We start from the raw sequence: 22626 nt of genomic DNA on the forward strand, positions 1-22626 counted from the left end.
GTTTCTTTTGCGAAGTCTGCTGTGATTTTGATGGGTTTACCTTTGTGTGTTATTTTTTTTCTCTCTTACATCCTTCAATATTCTTTCTCTAGTCTCTGTACTTGTTGTTTTAATGATAATATATTGTGGGGGTAGTTCCATTTTGGTCAGGTATGTTTGGTGTTCTGGAGGCTTCCTGCACCTGTATGGGAATATCTTTCTCTAGATTTGGGAAATTTTCTGTTATTATTTTGTTAAATATATTATGCATTCCCTTCACTTGCACTTCTTCTCCTTCTTCAATGCCTATGATTCTCAGGTTTGGTCATTTGATGGAGTCAGTAAGTTCTTGCATTTTCTTTTCACAGGTCCTGAGTTGTTTAACTAATAGCTCTTTGGTTTTTCCTTTAATTACCATTTCATCTTCAAGTTCTGAGATTCTGTCTTCTGCTTGTTCTTGTCTGCTGGATTGGCCTTCTATTTTGTTTTGAATTTCTGTTTCATTCTTTTTTCTGAGGTTTTGTATATCTTGAGTCCCTTCCTCTTTGATATTGTCTATTTTCTTTCTGAGTTCACTTATCTCTTTATTGATCATGTTCTTTGTTTCACTTTGATGTTTATACAGTGCTTCTATAGTTTCTTTTATTTCTTTTCATGCTTTCTCAAATTCTCTATTTTTGTTGTCTTGGAATTTCTTAAGTGTCTCTTGTACATTTTGGTTGACCATATCCAGTATCATCTCTATAAAATTCTCATTGATTTCTTCTTTCAGATTATTCTTGTGAGCATTATTGGGTTCTTTGGCATAGTTTATCTTTGTTTTGTCGGTCTGGATCTGGGTATCTGTTTTCTTCATTTCTCTCTGTTTTCTGTATGGAGTTATTATTGGGGGGAAAGATGTTATTCTCTTTTTTCCATCTTCCCTTCATTGCTCTTGCTATTATTACTGTTCCTGTACTGTGTGTAATTCCCTATTGTCTAGCTTGTAATAATAACAATGGTGATTTCTACAGTGGAAGGGTGAGAGAAGAGGGAAAGCAAAGAAGATAAAGAAAAAGGGGAAAAAACCAAGCCAAACAAACAAACAAACAAGCATACACACACACACATACACAAAAAATATAGTACTAATGAAATAGACAGGGAGAGGTAGTGTGCTAATCAATGGTGAGCTATACAGGCATTAGAGAGACAGCAAGAGGCAAGTGAAACAGAGAAGAAAAAGAAAACCTCCAAGTTCAAGTGCAATAAAGTTTCAGTTTTAATAATTTTGATGTTAGTCCTTCATCTTCCAGTCCTGGTTTTAGTGTCTGGGAAGAAGTTGTATCTTTGTCTCATCAAACAGGAAAAAAACAAAACAAACAAACAAACAAATGAAGAAACAAAAGTTTGAAATATATAAACAGGGAGAGATAGTGTACTAATCAAGAGTAAGCTGAACAGGCATGAGAGAGACAGAGAGAGGATTGAAAAAAATAAAAAATAAATAAATGAAAAAAAATCTCCAAGTTAAAATGCAATAAAGTTTCTGTCTTAATAATTTTGGTGTTAGTCCCATAGCCTTCAATCCTGGAGATGGTGTCTCAGAAGTAGTTCTGTCATCGTCTCATCAAAGGGGAAAAAAACTAAAACAAAACAAAAGAAAACAAAGAAACACAAACCAAAAAAAAAAAAAACACCACAAAGTGTCCCAAGTTCAAATGCAATACAGTTTCAGTAAGTTTTTAAGCATGCAGGTGTAGTTCAGTTGTTGTCTCATCAAAGGGAGAAAGAAAAAGAAGAGTCTGGAGACAGTTCTGTGAATGGATATCTGAGGCTGTGGCTCGCCTGCCCACTGCTGTCAGCCTGCTGTTGCTGGAGGCTTTATTTATGCAGACCTCAGGAGTGAACTTAACACTCACCTAGCCCCACAGTCTTTGTTTACTTAGAGTTCTCCTGGGCGCAACAACCACTGCTACAAGCTTTCCCCTTTCCAAGCACACTAGGGGACGTGACACTGCACCAGCTTTCTCAGGCCTGTGTGTTAATTACAGTTCACATGGGAAGTGGGTCTTCCCCTCTCTCCTGTGGAGTTTTCCTCCCACCACCACTTTTACAAGCTTTCCTGCTTCTGGTTGCTGGGTATGTGCTGCCACTCCTGCCGTCTCCAGCTGGCTTGTTGTGAGGGATTTCCCCTCCCCACCTCTTTGGCACTCAGGATGCCCTGCTATCTTTGCTATGTGTCTTTTTTGTTGTTATTGCTTGTTATTCAGTTTTTTTCTTTTTTCCCTGGATGGGGATCGGTCTGTCCAGGGGGCTATGCTGATCTGGACCAGGGTTGTCTGTGGGAGTATCACATGCCACTTAGCTCACCTTGTGGTCTGAGTCTTCCCAAGCCGTGTGGGTGCTGCCATCTGGCAGTGGCATGGGAGCCCTCCTGGTTTCTCCTTTTAACGTGAAGTAGAGATGCTATGCACAAGCTGGAGGTGTGGAGGAGTCAAAGTTTTGCCTGTTCTTGGTGGTTTTTCCTGTAAGGTGTATCTCCGGCATCCTCCAAGATTTCACTTGAGGAAGCCTGCTTCCTGCTTCCTCCCTCCAGCTGCCATCATCTTGGAATCTCTGACCTTGCTGTTCTTAAATGACTGGTGCAATTCATCAGTGAACCATTAAGTCTTCAGTTTTGTTTTGAAAGAGGCTTTCTATTTTCATTCTATCTTTGTTTTTCATCTGTCCAAGATTTCTATGTCTTTCTGACTCAGTTCTAATAATATGCATGTCCCTAATTTTTTTCCATATCTTCTAGACTTGCACTTTGTTGGCATATACTTCCTTATGATAATAATTGGTCTGCTCACTTTTTGTTTTGGTTTTAATAAATGATATTATTTAGTTCATTGTTGTGTCCATTTCTTAATCTAGGATCTTCTAACATTATGATGTCTTTGTCATTATATTTTTGTCTCCATTTTACTCCTCTCTTCTCTGATAATAATTATTTCTTTTCTTGTACTAATTTTAGATTTAGTTAGTACTTTTTTCTTTCTTATTGAAAAGGTGGGTAAAGGTTATTAATTGTAGCTATTCTTATTTTTCTTCAACTTTTGCATTGATTACTATAAAGTTTTCTCTTGGTGCTGCCTACACTGTATCATACAGTGTGGTGTTGCACATTTTCTTTTGTTGCAAGAAACATTATAATTTTCTTTTTGATTTTTCCTTTGATACATTGGATGCTCAAAAGTAGTTTTAAAATTATCACATATATTTTCAATCTGAAGTTTTTCTTGCTGCCCTTTTATTATGGTTTTTCCTGAAAGTAAGCCTTACACACAGTTATATTTTTAAATTTTGACCTTTTCCTACGTTTTATGATATGATCCATCCTTGAACAGTTCCAAGTGCTGATAAGAAAAGTATGTATTTGGAAGATGATGCCTGGATGGTAAAGTAGATATGTATTAGAAATATTTGGTTAGGGTGTAATTTAACTCCGAATATTTTGGTATTCATTTTCAGTCTGGATCTCTGTCCATTGCTAGGTGTGAGATATTAAAGGATTTACCAGTTTCTGAATCTGAGAATTGCTCTGATTTAGAGTCATTAAGATATTCTTTGTATATTTGAGTGTTCTGATATTTGATGAATAAATATTTTTAATAATATTGCCTCCTGAAGTAACTCCTTTGTCATATTATGACCCTCTGTGTACTTTTATATTGAATGAATTAAGTATATTTTATCTGATGTTAGTATGGTCATTCCTGCTTTATCACAGCTTCAATTTGCATGCAATATAATGTCCCATTCCTTCAATTTTAGGCCATGTTTATCATTAAAGTTGAAGTAAGATTGTTGGGAATAGCATAGAGTTGGGTCCGGTATTGTATCCATTCATGCATTCTGTGTCTCTAAATAGGAAAATACATTCCATCTACATCCCCACTAATTCTGTTTGATCAGATCTCCCTATAGCCATGTTATAACTTGTTCTCTAGTTTGTTGCAGCACCCCCTTTACATCTATTGTATAGTCCTTTTCCATGGTTAAGAGAACTGTTATTGGTTTATGTTTTGATTATGTGCTCATTACTTTTGATTTGTCTACAGAAGTATTTCAATTAGGGACCTAGATGGGTATTATGAAAGTATCAGTTGATAAAAACAAGCTCTTTGGAGTACTTTTAACAACAACAAACTAACATAATCATTATACAAACATAGAAATAAACCAAAAATGAGATACTGGACACTCATAAGAAAAACAGGGATGAAATACAACAAATATACATGTAAATGTATCAGAATGTCAGAATAAAAACCCTCTTTTAGGTTTGTGTGTGTGTGTGTGTGTATATATATATATACACAAATATATATACATTTTGGCTTTCTCAACTTCCTCTTGAATTGCAATAGCACAAATATTTGGTCTTTTATACTTTTACAAAGAAGCCATAAGCCTTTGTCAACTTCTTCATTATTGTTCTCCTTCAGTTGTGTATTTTAAACAGCCTGTCTCTTAAGAACATTCATATTTCTTTTGTTGATCTGTCCTGCTATTTTGCACTTCTGTCATATTTTGAAATTTTGCTGAAAGTATTATCAGCTCAAGAAATTCTTTTTAATATTTTTTTATTCTTTCTTTGTTTTTATTAACTTTTTCTGTAGAGTAATGAAACATTTCTCTTTGTTTTCTTCTAGTTCATGGAATTTGTTCCCTTAAAACAGCTCTTTAAATTCTCTGAGTTTTCTCCCTTACCAAATATTTCCTGGTTACATACTGTTACGTCACTTGGAGAAGGAGGTGAGGTCATAGTTTCCTGAAAGTTTCATTGTGCTTTCTGACATGGGATATCATTTGGGCTTTCAAGTATCATGTATTTATTTACTTCAGTCTTCTTTCTTTTTCTGGCTTCATTTGGGCCTGTGTTTCCAGAAATTCTAAGAATTTTGTATTTTTTTGTCTTAGCCTATTGTAATTTACACTGTTTCTCTGGAAAGTTTGCAGCAAATGATTTGCTGGTATATTATTACTGTATCATTAATGGACACAAAGGAAAATCTGGTGAGTCACACATGATATGTTGCTGTATTGAAAATGAAGACCCCAACAATGGAGTGCATAGAGAGAGTACTATTTACATATGAACTTCTCAATTGGGACAGGGTTGGCCCAGATATCTCATCCATGGTTACTAATACAAGGTTATAAACTGCGTATGCTGCCTGTTCTTGAAAATAATCACTATGGTTGGACTAGTTCCAAGCATCCTTGTCATACCTGTGGCCACCAAAGCAATCAGGATGTGTCACATCAATAGCCTTTACTCACCAAGACTAACACAACCTTGAGTTAAGACCAAGGCTCACTCTTCTATTCACTTCTTATTGCTGAAGTGGACGTAGACCCAAAAATGCTGCCACCAGCCACAGATGATGTGTGATATGGAGTAGTAAATACTCAAGATACTGGCACTACATATCTTCCAAATGCAGTACAGGTATTCTAGAAGCTCTGTACTGGAGTGCAGTGTGATTTATATCAGCCCAGTGTTTGAAATCAACACACTAGGAACAGGTTCAAGAATAAAAATTATTATCTTACTATCTGGCCATACCCATTATAAGCATTGTCTTACACCATGTTATGGAGTCTGAATTTGGTGTAGTGGTTGTAAAGAAGACACTAGCCACCTGGACTGATTTTATTATGGACCTTGTTCTAGTCTTAAGGTCACAAGGACCTCAGATAGTGTTTAGGGAAGCAAAACCTAAATTTGTATTCCTAGGGTGCAGGTAGATGTTAAGAAGTTGTGATTTCATATAGTCCCATAACATACTGGGTCGATTTATCAACAAACATACATTTTCACACATGTGGCCCAAGAAAAACCAATCATAATGCACCACAAAATTTGCAGTGTGATGACAAACCAATCTCCCCTTCCTTCTCCCTTCCTCCTCACCCTTGCTTTCCCCTTCCTCTCCTCCCCTCTGGTCCCTCTACAGCCTCTCTTTTTTTTTATTTTTTTTATTTTTAATTTTTTTTTCATTTTTCTTTTATTATTCATATGTGCATACAAGGCTTGGTTCATTTCTCCCCCCTGCCCCCATCCCCTCCCTTACCACCCACTCCACCCCCTCCCGCTCCCCCCCTCAATACCCCGCAGAAACTATTTTGCCCTTATCTCTAATTTTGTTGTAGAGAGAGTATAAGCAATAATAGGAAGGAACAAGGGGTTTTGCTGGTTGAGATAAGGATAGCTATACAGGGAGTTGACTCACATTGATTTCCTGTGTGTGGGTGTTACCTTATAGGTTAATTCTTTTTGATCTAACCTTTTCTCTAGTTCCTGGTCCCCTTTTCCTATTGGCCTCAGTTGCTTTAAGGTATCTGCTTTAGTTTCTCTGCATTAAGGGCAACAAATGCTAGCTAGTTTTTTAGGTGTCTTACCTATCCTCACCCCTCCCTTGTGTGCTCTCGCTTTTATCATGTGCTCATAGTCCAATCCCCTTGTTGTGTTTGCCCTTGATCTAATGTCCACATATGAGGGAGAACATACGATTTTTGGTCTTTTGGGCCAGGCTAACCTCACTCAGAATGATGTTCTCCAATTCCATCCATTTACCAGCGAATGATAACATTTCGTTCTTCTTCATGGCTGCATAAAATTCCATTGTGTATAGATACCACATTTTCTTAATCCATTCGTCAGTGCTGGGGCATCTTGGCTGTTTCCATAACTTGGCTATTGTGAATAGTGCCGCAATAAACATGGATGTGCAGGTGCCTCTGGAGTAAAAGTCTTTTGGGTATATCCCCAAGAGTGGTATTGCTGGATCAAATGGTAGATCGATGTCCAGCTTTTTAAGTAGCCTCCAAATTTTTTTCCAGAGTGGTTGTACTAGTCTACATTCCCACCAACAGTGTAAGAGGGTTCCTTTTTCCCCGCATCCTCGCCAACACCTGTTGTTGGTGGTGTTGCTGATGATGGCTATTCTAACAGGGGTGAGGTGGAATCTTAGTGTGGTTTTAATTTGCATTTCCTTTATTGCTAGAGATGGTGAGCATTTTTTCATGTGTTTTCTGGCCATTTGAATTTCTTCTTTTGAGAAAGTTCTGTTTAGTTCACATGCCCATTTCTTTATTGGTTCATTAGTTTTGGGAGAATTTAGTTTTTTAAGTTCCCTGTATATTCTGGTTATCAGTCCTTTGTCTGATGTATAATTGGCAAATATTTTCTCCCACTCTGTGGGTGTTCTCTTCAGTTTAGAGACCATTTCTTTTGATGAACAGAAGCTTTTTAGTTTTATGAGGTCCCATTTATCTATGCTATCTCTTAGTTGCTGTGCTGCTGGGGTTTCATTGAGAAAGTTTTTACCTATACCTACTAACTCCAGAGTATTTCCTACTCTTTCTTGTATCAACTTAAGAGTTTGGGGTCTGATATTAAGATCCTTGATCCATTTTGAGTTAATCTTGGTATAGGGTGATATACATGGATCTAGTTTCAGTTTTTTGCAGACTGCTAACCAGTTTTCCCAGCAGTTTTTGTTGAAGAGGCTGCTATTTCTCCATCGTATATTTTTAGCTCCTTTGTCAAAGATAAGTTGCTCATAGTTGTGTGGCTTCATATCTGGATCCTCTATTCTGTTCCACTGGTCTTCATGTCTGTTTTTGTGCCAGTACCATGCTGTTTTTATTGTTATTGCTTTGTAATATAGTTTGAAGTCAGGTATTGTGATACCTCCTGCATTGTTCTTTTGACTGAGTATTGCCTTGGCTATTCGTGGCCTCTTGTGTTTCCATATAAATTTCACAGTAGATTTTTCAATCTCTTTAATGAATGTCATTGGAATTTTGATGGGAATTGCATTAAACATGTAGATTACTTTTGGGAGTATCGACATTTTTACTATGTTGATTCTACCAATCCATGAGCATGGGAGATCTCTCCACTTTCTATAGTCTTCCTCAATCTCTTTCTTCAGAAGTGTATAGTTTTCCTTGTAGAGGTCTTTCACATCTTTTGTTAGGTTTACACCTAGGTATTTGATTTTTTTTGAGGCTATTGTAAATGGAATTGTTTTCATACATTCTTTTTCCGTTTGCTCATTGTTAGTGTATAGAAATGCTAATGATTTTTCTATGTTGATTTTATATCCTGCTACCTTGTTATAGCTATTGATGATGTTTAGAAGCTTCTGAGTAGAGTTTTTTGGGTCTTTAAGGTATAGGATCATGTCGTCTGCAAATAGGGATATTTTGACAGTTTCTTTACCTATTTGTATTCCTTTTATTCCTTCTTCTTGCCTAATTGCTCTGGCTAGGAATTCCAGTACTATGTTGAATAGGAGTGGAGATAGTGGCCATCCTTGTCTGGTTCCTGATTTTAGAGGGAATGGTTTTAATTTTTCTCCGTTAAGTATAATGCTGGCTGTAGGTTTGTCATATATAGCTTTTATAATGTTGAGGAACTTTCCTTCTATTCCTAGTTTTCTTAGAGCTTTTATCATGAAATGATGTTGGATCTTATCAAAGGCTTTTTCTGCATCTATTGAGATGATGAAGTGGTTTTTGTCTTTGCTTCTGTTAATGTGGTTTATTACGTTTATTGATTTTCGTATGTTGAACCACCCCTGCATCCCTGGGATGAAGCCTACCTGGTCGTGGTGAATAATCTTTTTGATGTGTTGCTGAATTCGATTTGCCATTATTTTGTTGAGGATTTTTGCATCAATGTTCATTAAGGAGATTGGCCTATAGTTCTCCTTTTTGGAGGTGTCTTTGCCTGGTTTTGGGATAAGTGTAATACTGGCTTCATAAAATGTGTTTGGCAGTTTTCCTTCCCTTTCTATTTCACGGAACAGTTTAAGGAGGGTTGGTATCAGTTCTTCTTTAAAGGTCTGATAGAATTCAGCAGAGAATCCATCAGGTCCTGGACTTTTCTTTTTGGGGAGACTCTTGATTGCTGCTTCAACTTCATTTTGTGTTATAGGTCTATTCAGGTGATTAATTTCCTCTTGGTTCAGTTTTGGATGATCATATGTATCTAGAAATCTGTCCATTTCTTTTAGATTTTCAAATTTATTTGAGTTTAGTTTCTCAAAGTAGTCTCTGATGATTTCCTGGACTTCCATGGTGTTTGTTGTTATCTCCCCTTTTGCATTCCTGATTCTACTAATTTGGGTTTTTTCTCTCCTCATTTTAGTCAGGTTTGCCAGGGGTCTATCGATCTTGTTTATTTTTTCAAAGAACCAACTTTTTGTTTCATTAATTCTTTGTATGGTTTTTTTAGTTTCTATATCGTTGATTTCAGCTCTTATTTTTATTATTTCTCTCCTTCTATTTGTTTTGGGATTTGCTTGTTCTTGTTTTTCTAGGAGTTTGAGATGTATCATTAGGTCATTGATTTGGGATCTTTCAATCTTTTTAATATATGCACTCATGGCTATAAACTTTCCTCTCAAGACTGCCTTAGCTGTGTCCCATAGGTTCCGGTAGGTTGTGTTTTCATTTTCATTGACTTCCAGGAACTTTTTAATTTCCTCTTTTATTGCATCGATGATCCATTCTTCATTAAGTAATGAGTTATTTAGTTTCCAGCTGTTTGCATGTTTTCTGTCTTTACTTTTGTTGTTGAGTTCTACTTTTACTGCATTGTGGTCAGATAGTATGCATGGTATTATTTCTATTTTCTTATATTTGCTGAGGCTTGCTTTGTGCCCTAGGATATGATTTATTTTGGAGAAGGTTCCATGGGCTGCTGAGAAGAATGTATATTGTGTAGAGGTTGGATGAAGTGTTCTGTAGACATCTACTAGGTCCACTTGATCTATTGCATATTTTAGATCTTGGATTTCTTTATTGAGTTTTTGTTTGGATGACCTATCTATTGATGATAATGGAGTGTTGAAGTCTCCCACAACCACTGTGTTGGCGTTTATATATGCTTTTAGGTCTTTCAGGGTATGTTTGATGAAATTGGGTACGTTGACATTGGGTGCGTACAGATTGATGATTATTATTTCCTTTTGGTCTATTTCCCCTTTTATTAGTATGGAATGTCCTTCTTTATCTCGTTTGATCAATGTAGGTTTGAAGTCTACTTTGTCAGAGATAAGTATTGCTACTCCTGCTTGTTTTCGGGGGCCATTGGCTTGGTAAATCTTTTTCCAGCCTTTCATCCTAAGCATATGCTTATTTCTGTCGGTGAGATGAGTCTCCTGTAAGCAACAAATTGTTGGATCTTCTTTTTTAATCCATTTTGTCAAACGGTGTCTTTTGATGGGTGAATTAAGTCCATTAACATTAAGTGTTAGTACTGATAGGTATGTGGTGATTCCTGCCATTTAGTTATCTTAGTTGTTTGAAGGTTTGATTGTGTGTACCTAACTTGATGTTACTCTCTACTGTCTTGCTTTTTCTTATCCTGTGGTTTGGTGCTGCCTGCCTTTTCATGGTTAAGTTGGGTGTCACTTTCTGTGTGCAGGATCCCTTGCAGAATCTTTTGTAGTGGTGGCTTTGTGGTCACATATTGTTTTAGTTTCTGCTTATCATGGAAGACTTTTATTGCTCCATCTATTTTGAATGATAGCTTTGCTGGGTAGAGTATCCTGGGGTTGAAATTATTTTCATTCAGTGCCCGGAAGATCTCACCCCACGCTCTTCTTGCTTTTAATGTTTCTGTTGAGAAGTCTGCTGTGATTTTGATGGGTTTACCTTTGTATGTTACTTGTTTTTTCTCTCTTGCAGCCTTCAATATTCTTTCCTTAGTTTCTGAACTTGTTGTTTTAATGATGATATGTCGTGGAGTAGTTCTATTTTGATCTGGTCTGTTTGGTGTCCTGGAGGCCTCTTGCATTTGTATGGGAATATCTTTCTCTAGATTTGGGAAATTTTCCGTTATTATTTTGTTGAATATATTACGCATTCCCTTCGCTTGCACCTCTTCTCCTTCTTCGATGCCCATGATTCTCAAGTTTGGTCTTTTGATGGAGTCAGTGAGTTCTTGCATTTTCTTTTCACAGGTCTTGAGTTGTTTAATTAATAGTTCTTCAGTTTTTCCTTTAATTACCATTTCATCTTCAAGTTCTGAGATTCTGTCTTCTGTTTGTTCTATTCTGCTGGATTGGCCTTCTGTTTTGTTTTGCAGTTCTGTTTCGTTCTTTTTTCTGAGGTTTTCCATATCCTGGCTGTTTTCTTCTTTATTGTTGTCTATTTTTGTCCTGAGTTCATTTATCCATTTATTCATTGTGTTCTCTCTTTCACTTTGGTGTTTATACAGTGCTTCTATGGTTTCCTTTATTTCTTCTTTTGCTTTTTCAAATTCTCTATTTTTATTGTCTTGGAATTTCTTGAGTGTCTCCTGTACATTTTGGTTGACCCTATCCAGTATCATCTCTATAAAATTCTCATTGAGTACTTGTAGTATGTCTTCTTTTAAATTATTCTTGTGGGCTTCATTGGGTCCTTTGGCATAGTTTATCTTCATTTTGTTGGAGTCTGGCTCTGAGTTTCTGTTCTCTTCATTCCCGTCTGGTTCCTGTACTAATTTTTTGCTGTGGGGAAACTGGTTTCCTTGTTTTTTCTGTCTTCCTGTCATTGTCCTTGGTGTTGTTACTGTCCCTGTACTGTGTGTAATTAAGTATTTTCTAGCTTGTAATAATAACAATGGTAATATTGAGAATGGAAGAGTGAGCTGAGATGGAAAGCAAGAAGTTAAAGCAAAGGGGAAAACAAATATACAGACAAGAGGGAGAAAGCAGAACAAGGTATCAGACAAGAGAGTTTCAGAGGTATAAACAGGGAGTGTTAGTGTACTAATCGACAGTAAGCTGAACAGACAATAGAGTGACAGAGAGAGGATTGAAAATCAAAGATAAAAAAAATAAAAAATAAGTATATGAAAGTAATATCTATTTATAAAAATGAATTAAAATAAAATGGAAAATAGAAAATTAAAAAAAAAAAAACAAAAAACCATAATACTTCCAAGTTTATATGCAATGCAATTTCAGTCTTAATAATTTGGATGTCCGTCTCAATCTCCAGTCCTGGAGTTGGTGCCTCAGATGTTGTTCTGTAGTTGTCTCATCAAAGGGGATGTATAAAGTAGAACAAAACTACACTCACACACACACGGAAGAAAGAAAAAAAAAAAAGCCCCACCAAGTGTCCCCAGTTCAAATGCAATACAGTTTCAGTAAGTTTTTCGGCTTGCAGGTGTAATTCGGTTGTTCTGTCATCAGAGGTAGGGAGAAAAAGAAAATTTGCAGTGTGATGACAAACCAATCTCCCCTTCCTTTTCCCTTCCTCCTCACCCTTGCTTTCCCCTTCCTCTCCTCCCCTCTGGTCCCTCTACAGCCTCTCATTCTTCCCTTCCCCTTCCCCCTCTCCCTACACCTCTCTATCTCTACCCCATTTTTTCTCCCCCTCTCCCTTTCTTTCCCTTTCTACATAAGGACTTGAATGTCATTTGTGGGAGATTATTTTTTATGAACTCACCAAAACCTAAATAAGAACCCATATTCTTATTGGATACAAATAGGCACTGATTACATAGCATATTAATTTTAGAGACACATGCATTCATTCAACAGAAGTCATTGCTTTGGACTTGAACGTAACATGTATTTATTATTCTTAATAGAGGATACAATGGTCTCTACACAGGGTTTTCTTAAAGAACTACCAGTTTGTACTAGCTATGGTTTTTGCCATTGAGGAGATTTTCAAGAACCCCTGTCTTCTACACAACATGTCTCTGGGATTTGATATCTATAATGTCCTACACCCTGAATGGAAGACATCGTGGAGTCCCTTCATTTGGCTTTCTGGGCTTGACAAAGTTATTCCTAATTACACCTGTAGAAAAGAGAGCAAGTCTGTAGCATCACTTACAGGATCTTCGTGGGCAATATCTGCCCAGATTGGGACACTGCTGGAGCTCTACAAATTTCCACAGGTAAGGGTGTGGGTGGGATGTGGATAGATGAAACCATGGCTTCTTTGCTGCAATTGACAGGTGCCAGGAAGATCAAAAAAAGGAGACTTGTTTTATGATGCTCTCTGTTCTTAATTTCAAAGACTTTGTAGAGCACCTGTGTTCTCTTTGTTTGGAATGCAGAACAGGGAGCAGATGAAGCAGACATAGGTCTTTCTTGGATTTCTGAGACTGACCTATGGTTTTCCAGAGAGTTCTCATAAAGTGTAATGAGCAAGCCTTACTTCCTACCTCCATTCCTGTTGCTTAGTGTATACCAGGCATCAGATTGCACATTTTGACTGTCCTCTTCTTCATGTGGCTTCTAATTTCCTTTTCCCTTTAGCTTACCATTGGGCCTTTTGATCCTATCCTGAGTGACCAGGACAAGTTCACATCTCTCTATCAGATAGCTCCCAAAGAAACATCTCTGGTCCTTGGCATGGTCTCCTTGATGCTTCATCAAATAGACCTGGGTGGGGCTCTTCATTTCAGAAGACCACAGAGGTTTATAGAGTCTCTCAGACATGAGAGAAGAGATGGACAAGCACAGAATCTGTGTAGCCTATGTGGAAATGATTCCAGTTACCATAGTGTCCTTTTTTCCAAATGCCTGGTCAAAACATCGCCAGATTATAAAATCATCAGCAAATGTGATCATCATTTATGGTGACAGTGATTTCCTGGAAGGTTTAATGCATAATTTTGGGGAGACTTTAATGATAGCCAAAATTTGGGTCATGAATTCTCAATGGGATGTAACAAGAAGTAAAAGATATCTCATTTTAGACTCATTCCATGGACATCTCATTTTTTCACACCACCATGGAGACATTTCTGGTTTCAGAAATTTTGTCCAGACAGCTAACCCTTCCAAATACCCTGAAGACTTTTACCTAGCTACTTTATTTTTAACGTTTTTAAATTGCTCATTTTCTGAGTCTCAGTGTGGAATTTCTAAGAACCGTCTACACAATGTCTCCTTGGACTGGTTGCCTGGGAATCTTTTTGACACAGCCATGAGTGAAGAGTGTTACCATATTTACAATGCTGTGTATGCTGTGGCCTACACCCTTCATGAGATGCTACTTCATCAAATCCAAATGCAAAGAGTTGGAAAAAGAAAGTGGATGGTGTTTTCTCCTTCTCAGGTAATGACTTTTTCATTGGAAAGTACATGACATCAGGAGCATCTCTTTGTGAACTGATTTCATAGACAAAATAAGTAGTTTGCGATACTTTCTCAGACAGCACAATAGAAAGTATACATTTTTTACTCTCTAGGAGATAACTAGACCTGAGTAGATTTGTTCTTGAATACCAGGGTGTCATGTGTCAAAAAGAAATGTGTTTTAATTCCACATCAATGTTTTCTGTTATAAATGGCCTCAACACCCTACATTGAAAATGTTGTCAATATGATAAAGCCAGCATTTCACAAAAAGTTCCTTAAATAACAAGGAAAAGAGAATGAGGTCTTTGAGTACCTAACTCCTGCTAGAGGCTGTAGTGGGTATTTATATTAGTGATTTGATTTAATTTCAGTTTAGGTGTTAATGTACTCATTTTCAATTTGAATCTCTAGATTCATTCATAAAATACATACTTACTAGGTTTTTCCAGGAAGTTAAAAATGATCTAATTCCCAGATTCACTCATTATTGTAAGTGTGACAGTGGTGTTTTCTATTGAAAGTGTAATTTTGATCCTCTCATTGGTGTCCAGCATTTCATATCTTGATATTTTGGTCTCTAGTTTTTCCTTTGTACTACATCATTGTTGTACTGTGTTATGAAGCAGGATTAACACAATTAAGAGTTTGCTCAGTTCAAATTTTCTGTCTTAACCAAGAAATCCACTTCATCTTAGGATGATGCATCTCTTTTAGCTGCACCCCTTTCTGAAGAGCATTCAGTTTAACAACCCTGCTGGAGAACAAGTGATTTTGGATGAGAAAAGGAAATTGGAGGCAGAGTATGACATTCTCAACTTTTGGAATTTTCCAGAAGGTCTTAGACATAAGGTGAAAGTAGGAAAGTTTTCTTCATATGGTCTACATGGTCAACAATTGTCTCTATCTGAGGATCTGATAGAGTGGGCCTCGGGAACTTTAGAGGTGGGTTGGATCAAATCATAAAGCTTTGAATTTCACACATCAGAAAGCAATATTTGTTCAGATTTAATATTTCTGATGTTGATTCATGTTCCAGTAATGTTCATTTAGTAACTTCTAACTTAGAGATTTTTTCTTATTAACTGAATCATGGGCAAGAAATGAATACATTTGTTTACCAACATGTTTCCATGTGTTCATATTTTGCAATCCTAAACATACATGTTGTCTGTGTTATTCAGCTGTCCCTCACTGTGACAAAATACAAGAGAAAATCAACTTCCAGGGAAGAAGGGCTTATTCAGCTAACAGTTTTGAATGGTTCAGTCTGTGGTCATTTGGCCCATTCCTTAATGGTCTATGGCAAGGCAGAGCATCATGGTTGGAGCAGATAGATGTAGTAAATCACACATCTCATGGCAACAGAGGAACCAAGAGAGAGACAGGATTGGCCCTGGGGTACCAATATCACCTTTAACTGTATACTTCTAATGACCAAAATTCCTCCCTCTAGAATCAATGCTTAAAGGATCCATGCTTTCTAAAAAGTAGCAGGGCTGGGGACCAAGCCTTTAACACATAAGCCATTGGGTCATATCATGGCCAGAGTCTAATAATATGCAATGAATTTACAGGATTTTTGTAGAGAAAATTAATGTTTCTTAATGATCCAATTCAGTAAAACACTGGACTTATTGAAATACAATGGAAATTCCTGCACAGTCACCAATACATATCTGATTTTCCTCAGAATCCTCACTCTGTTTGGAGTGAGAGTTGTGGTCCTGGATTCAGGAAATCCCCTCAGGAGGGAAAGGCTCCCTGTTGTTTTGATTGCATCCCTTGCCCTGAGAATGATATTTCTAGTGGGACAGGTAAGTCTGTGACTTATGGAGAAACTCCCACCTGTCCTAAATAGTTTCCAATATTCCCTGAAGGGGGAAAAGCTCTGCAAGTGTACTGCATAGGAAAGGTCTTCCTACATCCATTGGCAAATGAAATGACACAAAGGATCATATTGACCTTTGAAACAACACAGCCCATATACCATGATTTGCATATTTGATTCATTGCTATATTAATTGTATGCATTACCTTCTCAAGAAAACACCTTGCACCTCTCCTCTCTACATAAGTTTCATCTCTATCGTGAAATTTGGGAGAAATGTTATGGAAAAATGTCTTCCTATTTGTACCTCACAATGAATACATGGTTCTTGCACGTGTTTATTATCTGAGTGCTTGTCAAAATGCTTGACAAAGACCAAGTGCTCAGAAAATTTAAGTTTGGTTTAAGGGATAGGTTTATCTATACTGTAAGATGTTCTTTTAAAGCTTTGGAGGGCAGACCTGGGTGCTGGTGGATCACACAAATAATCTTAGCTTCTTAAGAGCTGAGGTCAGGAGGATTACAGTTCATGGCCCATCCAAGCAAACAGTGTGAGACCCCATATCCATAACAACCAGAGGAAAATGGACTGGAGCTGTGAACAAGTGGTAGAGTGCTTGGTTTGCAAATGCAAAACCCTCAACTTCTACCCAGGCCCCTCCAAAGAAAACAAACCAACATTCCACATGCAAAAAAGACACACAACACATAATGACATCAATTCAAGCCAGCACAATAGGTCAGCTATGAATACACAAAGTCCTACTGGAAAAGTGTCATAAATTTCTACACAGACATATGGACACTAATATTATGTTAGATGAGTTGGAGAGATGTCAATTAGATTTTTATGCTATGAATTCTTGTAATAATCACAGAACCTGAAAATGGTTTCATCTGGCAGAAACCCAGAGAAAATTGGATGGAATGATGTAGAATAGTGATACAAATGAATATGAACATTTCAGGATGCCACAGTTACCATATTACATTCACACCACAATGTTCAAATTTATTTTAAATACTACATGCTAGAAATCCTTCTACATCACAGTTTTTTCATTTCCTTTATGATTCATACGTATCTTAGTTAAGTAGCATAGTTGCATGATTTTGATTTCATTTTTAAATATATTGAGATTGACAACACAGTGCAGATGCAATTAATTTGCATGTCCAATTCTTTATGACCACAGAGTTTAATGTAGGTTCACTCTGCTCAGATAAAGAACTCTCTATAAACAATGCCACTATCTTCAAGGTTATATATTAGCAAATACTTGTTAATACATCCTACAGTTAAAGAACAACTTAAACGAGGATTATAAATATTGAAAACATGAAAATATTATGAATGGACTTGAGGGGTTGGAATAAATACTCAGGCATAAAATCAGAAATGCTAGACATTGTATATAACAAGCACCTATGACAATCTAGAAAAGGAAAAGCTACCTAAAGACAAAGAAACGAGAGAACCAATAAAACAAGAAAATATGTTTAATAATACAAAAAAGGGAAATCAATGTTAAGGTGTATTCTAATATAAATAAATGTGATAAAAACCGTAATAAGAATGTTCACCAAGAAATTGAAAATTTGTAACAGGACATCATTTGTGAAATTCTGCAGAATTATGTCAACATCTTGGGTGGATGTGATGTTGTGTGCCTGTAATTGCAGTTACTCAGATGGTGGATGTAAGATGATCAGGGTCTGAGGCCAGCCCAGGCAAAGTTAGTGTGGTACCCAATCTGAAAAACAAACTATGAAAGAAATGGGCTCAGATGGGATAGCTCAAGTTTACATGGATATAGAGCAGAATGCCCTTAATTTAAACCCCAGGACTGAAAAAAAGTCAGAAAAAAATAGCACAAGAACTTAATTGACACATTTTAAAATATAAATAAAAATCACAAATCTCAGTCATTGAAATTAAAACTCTCAGAAGGTGGAATTTAAAATCTCAAGGGCTAGAGTGCCTCACAGGGATAGTGCCAAGGCATGGGGTACTTGAGGTCCTGGGTTCAATCCCCAGCACCACACAGAAAGCTGCACGTTGAATATATGTAATAAGTACAAACCATGATTGAATCATCTCTGACTATTTTTATGATCGTCATGAACATCACTGGTGAAATTTATTAAAATTTCAAGAATTTAAAAATACTCATTTTCTTACACTCCTTCAGAGCATAAGAAGCAATCAATTTATTTTATGAGAAAAGCTAAACTTGGTTTCCCTATGTGAAAATAAAGAAGAGAAGAAGTATAGTGGACATTTTCCTTCTTGAACTTAATTTGTATTTCCTGTTCAAGGTATTTTAAGGGAACTTCAAATGACCAGACTTGGTATATGCAAGGTAATTAAATTATATCTCAACTAGTTTATTGATTTAAACTAATTTCTTCAAGCAGATATAATAATATCACCAACTCTAGAAAAAGGTATAATTAAATTCCACACCCATTCATATCTTACAAATGAATAGTAGTAGAACTGGTCTTACTAAATAAGAAGGTGTCAATTGTCTTAATCCTATAAAAAGTATTTACAGAATCCCAAATACAGCTTCACATTTTGGGGTCCAATGTTGAAACAAAAAACAGACAAAAATGCTCAATATAACAGTTTCCATTATACCTTATGCTGGGATGCAGGCCACTATAATACTGTCAGTAAAAGAAATGAACACACTGTTTATTAATTGATTTGTTGATTGATTAATGGTCCAGGGTCAAAACTTGGAACCTTGGTCTTGCTAGGCAAGTTCTCTACCACTTGAACTATACGCCCAGTCCTTTTTTATTTTTATTAATTTATTTTTCTTTTATTATTCATATGTGCATACAAGGCTTGGGTCATTTCTCCCCCCTGCCCCCACCTCCTCCCTTACCACCCACTCAACCCCCTCCATCTCCCCCCAACCCCCTCAATACCCAGCAGAAACTATTTTGCCCTTATTTCTAATTTTGTTGTAGAGAGAGTATAAGCAATAATAGGAAGAAACAAGGGTTTTTGCTGGTTGAGATAAGGATAGCTATACAGGGCATTGACTCACATTGATTTCCTGTGCGTGGGTGTTACCTTCTAGGTTAATTCTTTTTGATCTCACCTTTTCTTTGGTTCCTGGTCCCCTATTCCTATTGGCCTCAGTTGCTTTAAGGTATCTGCTTTAGTTTCTCTGTGTTAAGGGCAACAAATGCTAGCTAGTTTTTTAGGTGTCTTACCTATCCTCACCCCTCCCTTGTGTGCTCTCACTTTTATCATGTGCTCATAGTCCAATCCCCTTGTTGTGTTTGCCCTTGATCTAATGTCCACATATGAGGGAGAGCATACGATTTTTGGTCTTTTGGGCCAGGCTAACCTCACTCAGAATGATGTTCTCCAATTCCACCCATTTACCAGCAAATGATAACATTTCGTTCTTCTTCATGGCTGCATAAAATTCCATTGTGTATACATACCACATTTTCTTAATCCATTCGTCAGTGCTGGGGCATCTTGGCTGTTTCCATAACGTGGCTATTGTGAATAGTGCCGCAATAAACATGGGTGTGCAGGTGCCTCTGGAGTAACCTGTGTCACAGTCTTTTGGGTATATCCCCAAGAGTGGTATTGCTGGATCAAATGGTAGATCGATGTCCAGCTTTTTAAGTAGCCTCCAAATTTTTTTCCAGAGTGGTTGTACTAGTTTACATTCCCACCAACAGTGTAAGAGGGTTCCTTTTTGCCCGCATCCTTGCCAACATCTGTTGTTGGTGGTGCTGCTGCTGATGGCTATTATAATAGGGGTGAGGTGGAATCTTAGCGTTGTTATAATTTGCATTTCCTTTATTGCTAGAGATGGTGAGCATTTTTTCATGTGTTTTTTGGCCACTTGAATTTCTTCTTTTGAGAAAGTTCTGTTTAGTTCACTTGCCCATTTCTTTTTTGGTTCATTAGTTTTGGGAGAATTTAGCTTTTAAGTTCCCTATATAATCTGGTTATCGGTCCTTTGTCTGATGTATAGTTGGCAAATATTTTCTCCCACTCTGTGGGTGTTCTTTTCAGTTTAGAGACCATTTCTTTTGATAAACTGAAGCTTTTTAGCTTTATGAGGTCCCATTTATCTATGCTATCTCTTAGTTGCTGTGCTGCTGGGGTTTCGTTGAGAAAGTTCTTACCTATTCCTACTAACTCCAGAGTATTTCCTACTCTTTCCTGTATCAACTTTAGAGTTTGTGGTCTGATATTAAGATCCTTGATCCATTTTGAGTTAATATTGGTATAGGGTGATATACATGGATCTAGTTTCAGTTTTTTGCAGACTGCTAACCAGTTTTCCCAGCAGTTTTTGTTGAAGAGGCTGCTATTTCTCCATCATATATTTTAGCTCCTTTGTCAAAGACAAGTTGGTTATAGTTGTGTGGCTTCATAGCTGGGTCCTCTATTCTGTTCCACTGGTCTTCATGTGTGTTTTTGTGCCAGTACCTTGCTGTTTTTATTGTTATTGCTTTGTAGTATAGTTTGAAGTCGGGTATTGTGATACCTCCAGCATTGTTCTTTTGACTGAGTATTGCCTTGGCTATTCGTGGCCTCTTGTGTTTCCATATAAATTTCACAGTAGATTTTTCAATCTCTTTAATGAATGTCATTGGAATTTTGATGGGAATTGCATTAAACATGTAGATTACTTTTGGGAGTATCGACATTTTTATTATGTTGATTCTACCAATCCATGAGCATGGGAGATCTCTCCATTTTCTATAGTCTTCACAATCCTTTCTTCAGAAGTGTATAGTTTTCCTTGTAGAGGTCTTTCACATCTTTTGTTAGGTTTACACCTAGGTATTTGATTTTTTTTGAGGCTATTGTAAATGGAATTGTTTTCATACATTCTTTTTCAGTTTGGTCATTGTTAGTGTATAGAAATGCCAATGAGTTTTCTATGTTGGTTTTATATCCTGCTACCTTGTTATAGCTATTGATGATGTCTAGAAGCTTCTGAGTAGAGTTTTTTGGGTCTTTAAGGTATAGGATCATGTCGTCTGCAAACAGGGATATTTTGACAGTTTCTTTACCTATTTGTATTCCTTTTATACCTTCTTCTTGCCTAATTGCTCTGGCTAGGAATTCCAGTGCTATGTTGAATAGGAGTGGAGATAGTGGGCATCCTTGTCTGGTTCCTGATTTTAGAGGGAATGGTTTCAGTTTTTCTCCGTTAAGTATAATGCTAGCTGTACGTTTGTCATATATAGCTTTTATAAGTTGAGGTACTTTCCTTCTATTCCTAGTTTTCTTAGAGCTTTTATCATGAAATGATGTTGGATCTTATCAAAGGCTTTTTCTGCATCTATTGAGATGATGAAGTGGTTTTTGTCTTTGTTTCTGTTAATGTGGTTTATTACATTTATTGATTTTCATATGTTGAACCACCCCTGCATCCCTTGGATGAAGCCTACTTGGTCGTGGTGAATAATCTTTTTGATGTGTTGTTGAATTCGGTTTGCCATTATTTTGTTGAGGATTTTTGCGTCAATATTCATTAAGGAGGTTGGCCTATAGTTCCCCTATTTGGAGGTATCTTTGCCTTGTTTTGGGATAAGTGTAATACTGGCTTCATAAAATGTGTTTGGCAGTTTTCCTTCCATTTCTATTTTGTGGAGCAGTTTAAGGAGGGTCGGTATCAGTTCTTCTTTAAAGGTCTGATAGAATTCAGCAGAGAATCCATCAGGTCCTGGACTTTTCTTTTTGGGAAGACTCTTGATTGCTGCTTCAATTTCATTTTGTGTTATAGGTCTATTCAGGTGATTAATTTCCTCTTGGTTCAGTTTTGGATGATCATATGTATCTAGAAATCTGTCCATTTCTTTAAGATTTTCAAGTTTATTTGAATATAGGTTCTCAAAGTAGTCTCTGATGAATTCCTGGACTTCTATGGTGTTTGTTGTTACCTCACCTTTTGCATTCCTGATTCTACTAATTTGGGTTTTTTTCTCTCCTCATTTTAGTCAGGTTTGCCAGGGGTCTATCGATCTTGTTTATTTTTTCAAAGAACCAACTTTTTGTTTCATTAATTCTTTGTATGGTTTTTTTGGTTTCTATTTCATTGATTTCAGCTCTTATTTTTATTATTTCTCTCCTTCTATTTGTTTTGGGATTTGCTTGTTCTTGTTTTTCTAGGAGTTTGAGATGTATCATTAGGTCATTGATTTGGGATCTTTCAGTCTCTTTAATATATGCACTCATGGCTATAAACTTTCCTCTCAGGACTGCCTTACCTGTGTCCCATAGGTTCTGGTAGGTTGTGTTTTCACTTCCAATGACTTCCAGGAACTTTTAAATTTCCTCTTTTATTTCATCGATGATCCATTCTTCATTAAGTAATGAGTTATTTAGTTTCCAGCTGTTTGCATGTTTTTTGTCTTTACTTTTGCTGTTGAGTTCTACTTTTACTGCACGGTGATCAGATAGTATGCATGGTATAATTTCTATTTTCTTATATTTGCTTTGCTTTGTGCCTAGGATGTGATCTGTTTTGGATAAGGTTCCATGGGCTGCTGAGAAGAATGTATGTTTTGTAGAAGTTGGATGAAATGTTCTGTAGACATCAACTAGGTCCATTTGATCTATTGTATATTTTAGAGCTTGGATTTCTTTATTGATTTTTCATTTGGATGACCTATCTATTGATGATA

At 36.7% G+C, this 22626-nt stretch overlaps 1 pseudogene; it reads left to right on the forward strand.

Moving 5' to 3' along the window:
• Positions 1 to 22626, forward strand: part of LOC109677102 (vomeronasal type-2 receptor 116-like) — a 42391-nt pseudogene that overhangs the window by 14190 nt on the left and 5575 nt on the right.

The sequence above is a fragment of the Castor canadensis genome, chromosome 6 (assembly GCF_047511655.1).
Source record: "Castor canadensis chromosome 6, mCasCan1.hap1v2, whole genome shotgun sequence".
Taxonomy (NCBI): Eukaryota; Metazoa; Chordata; class Mammalia; order Rodentia; family Castoridae; genus Castor; species Castor canadensis.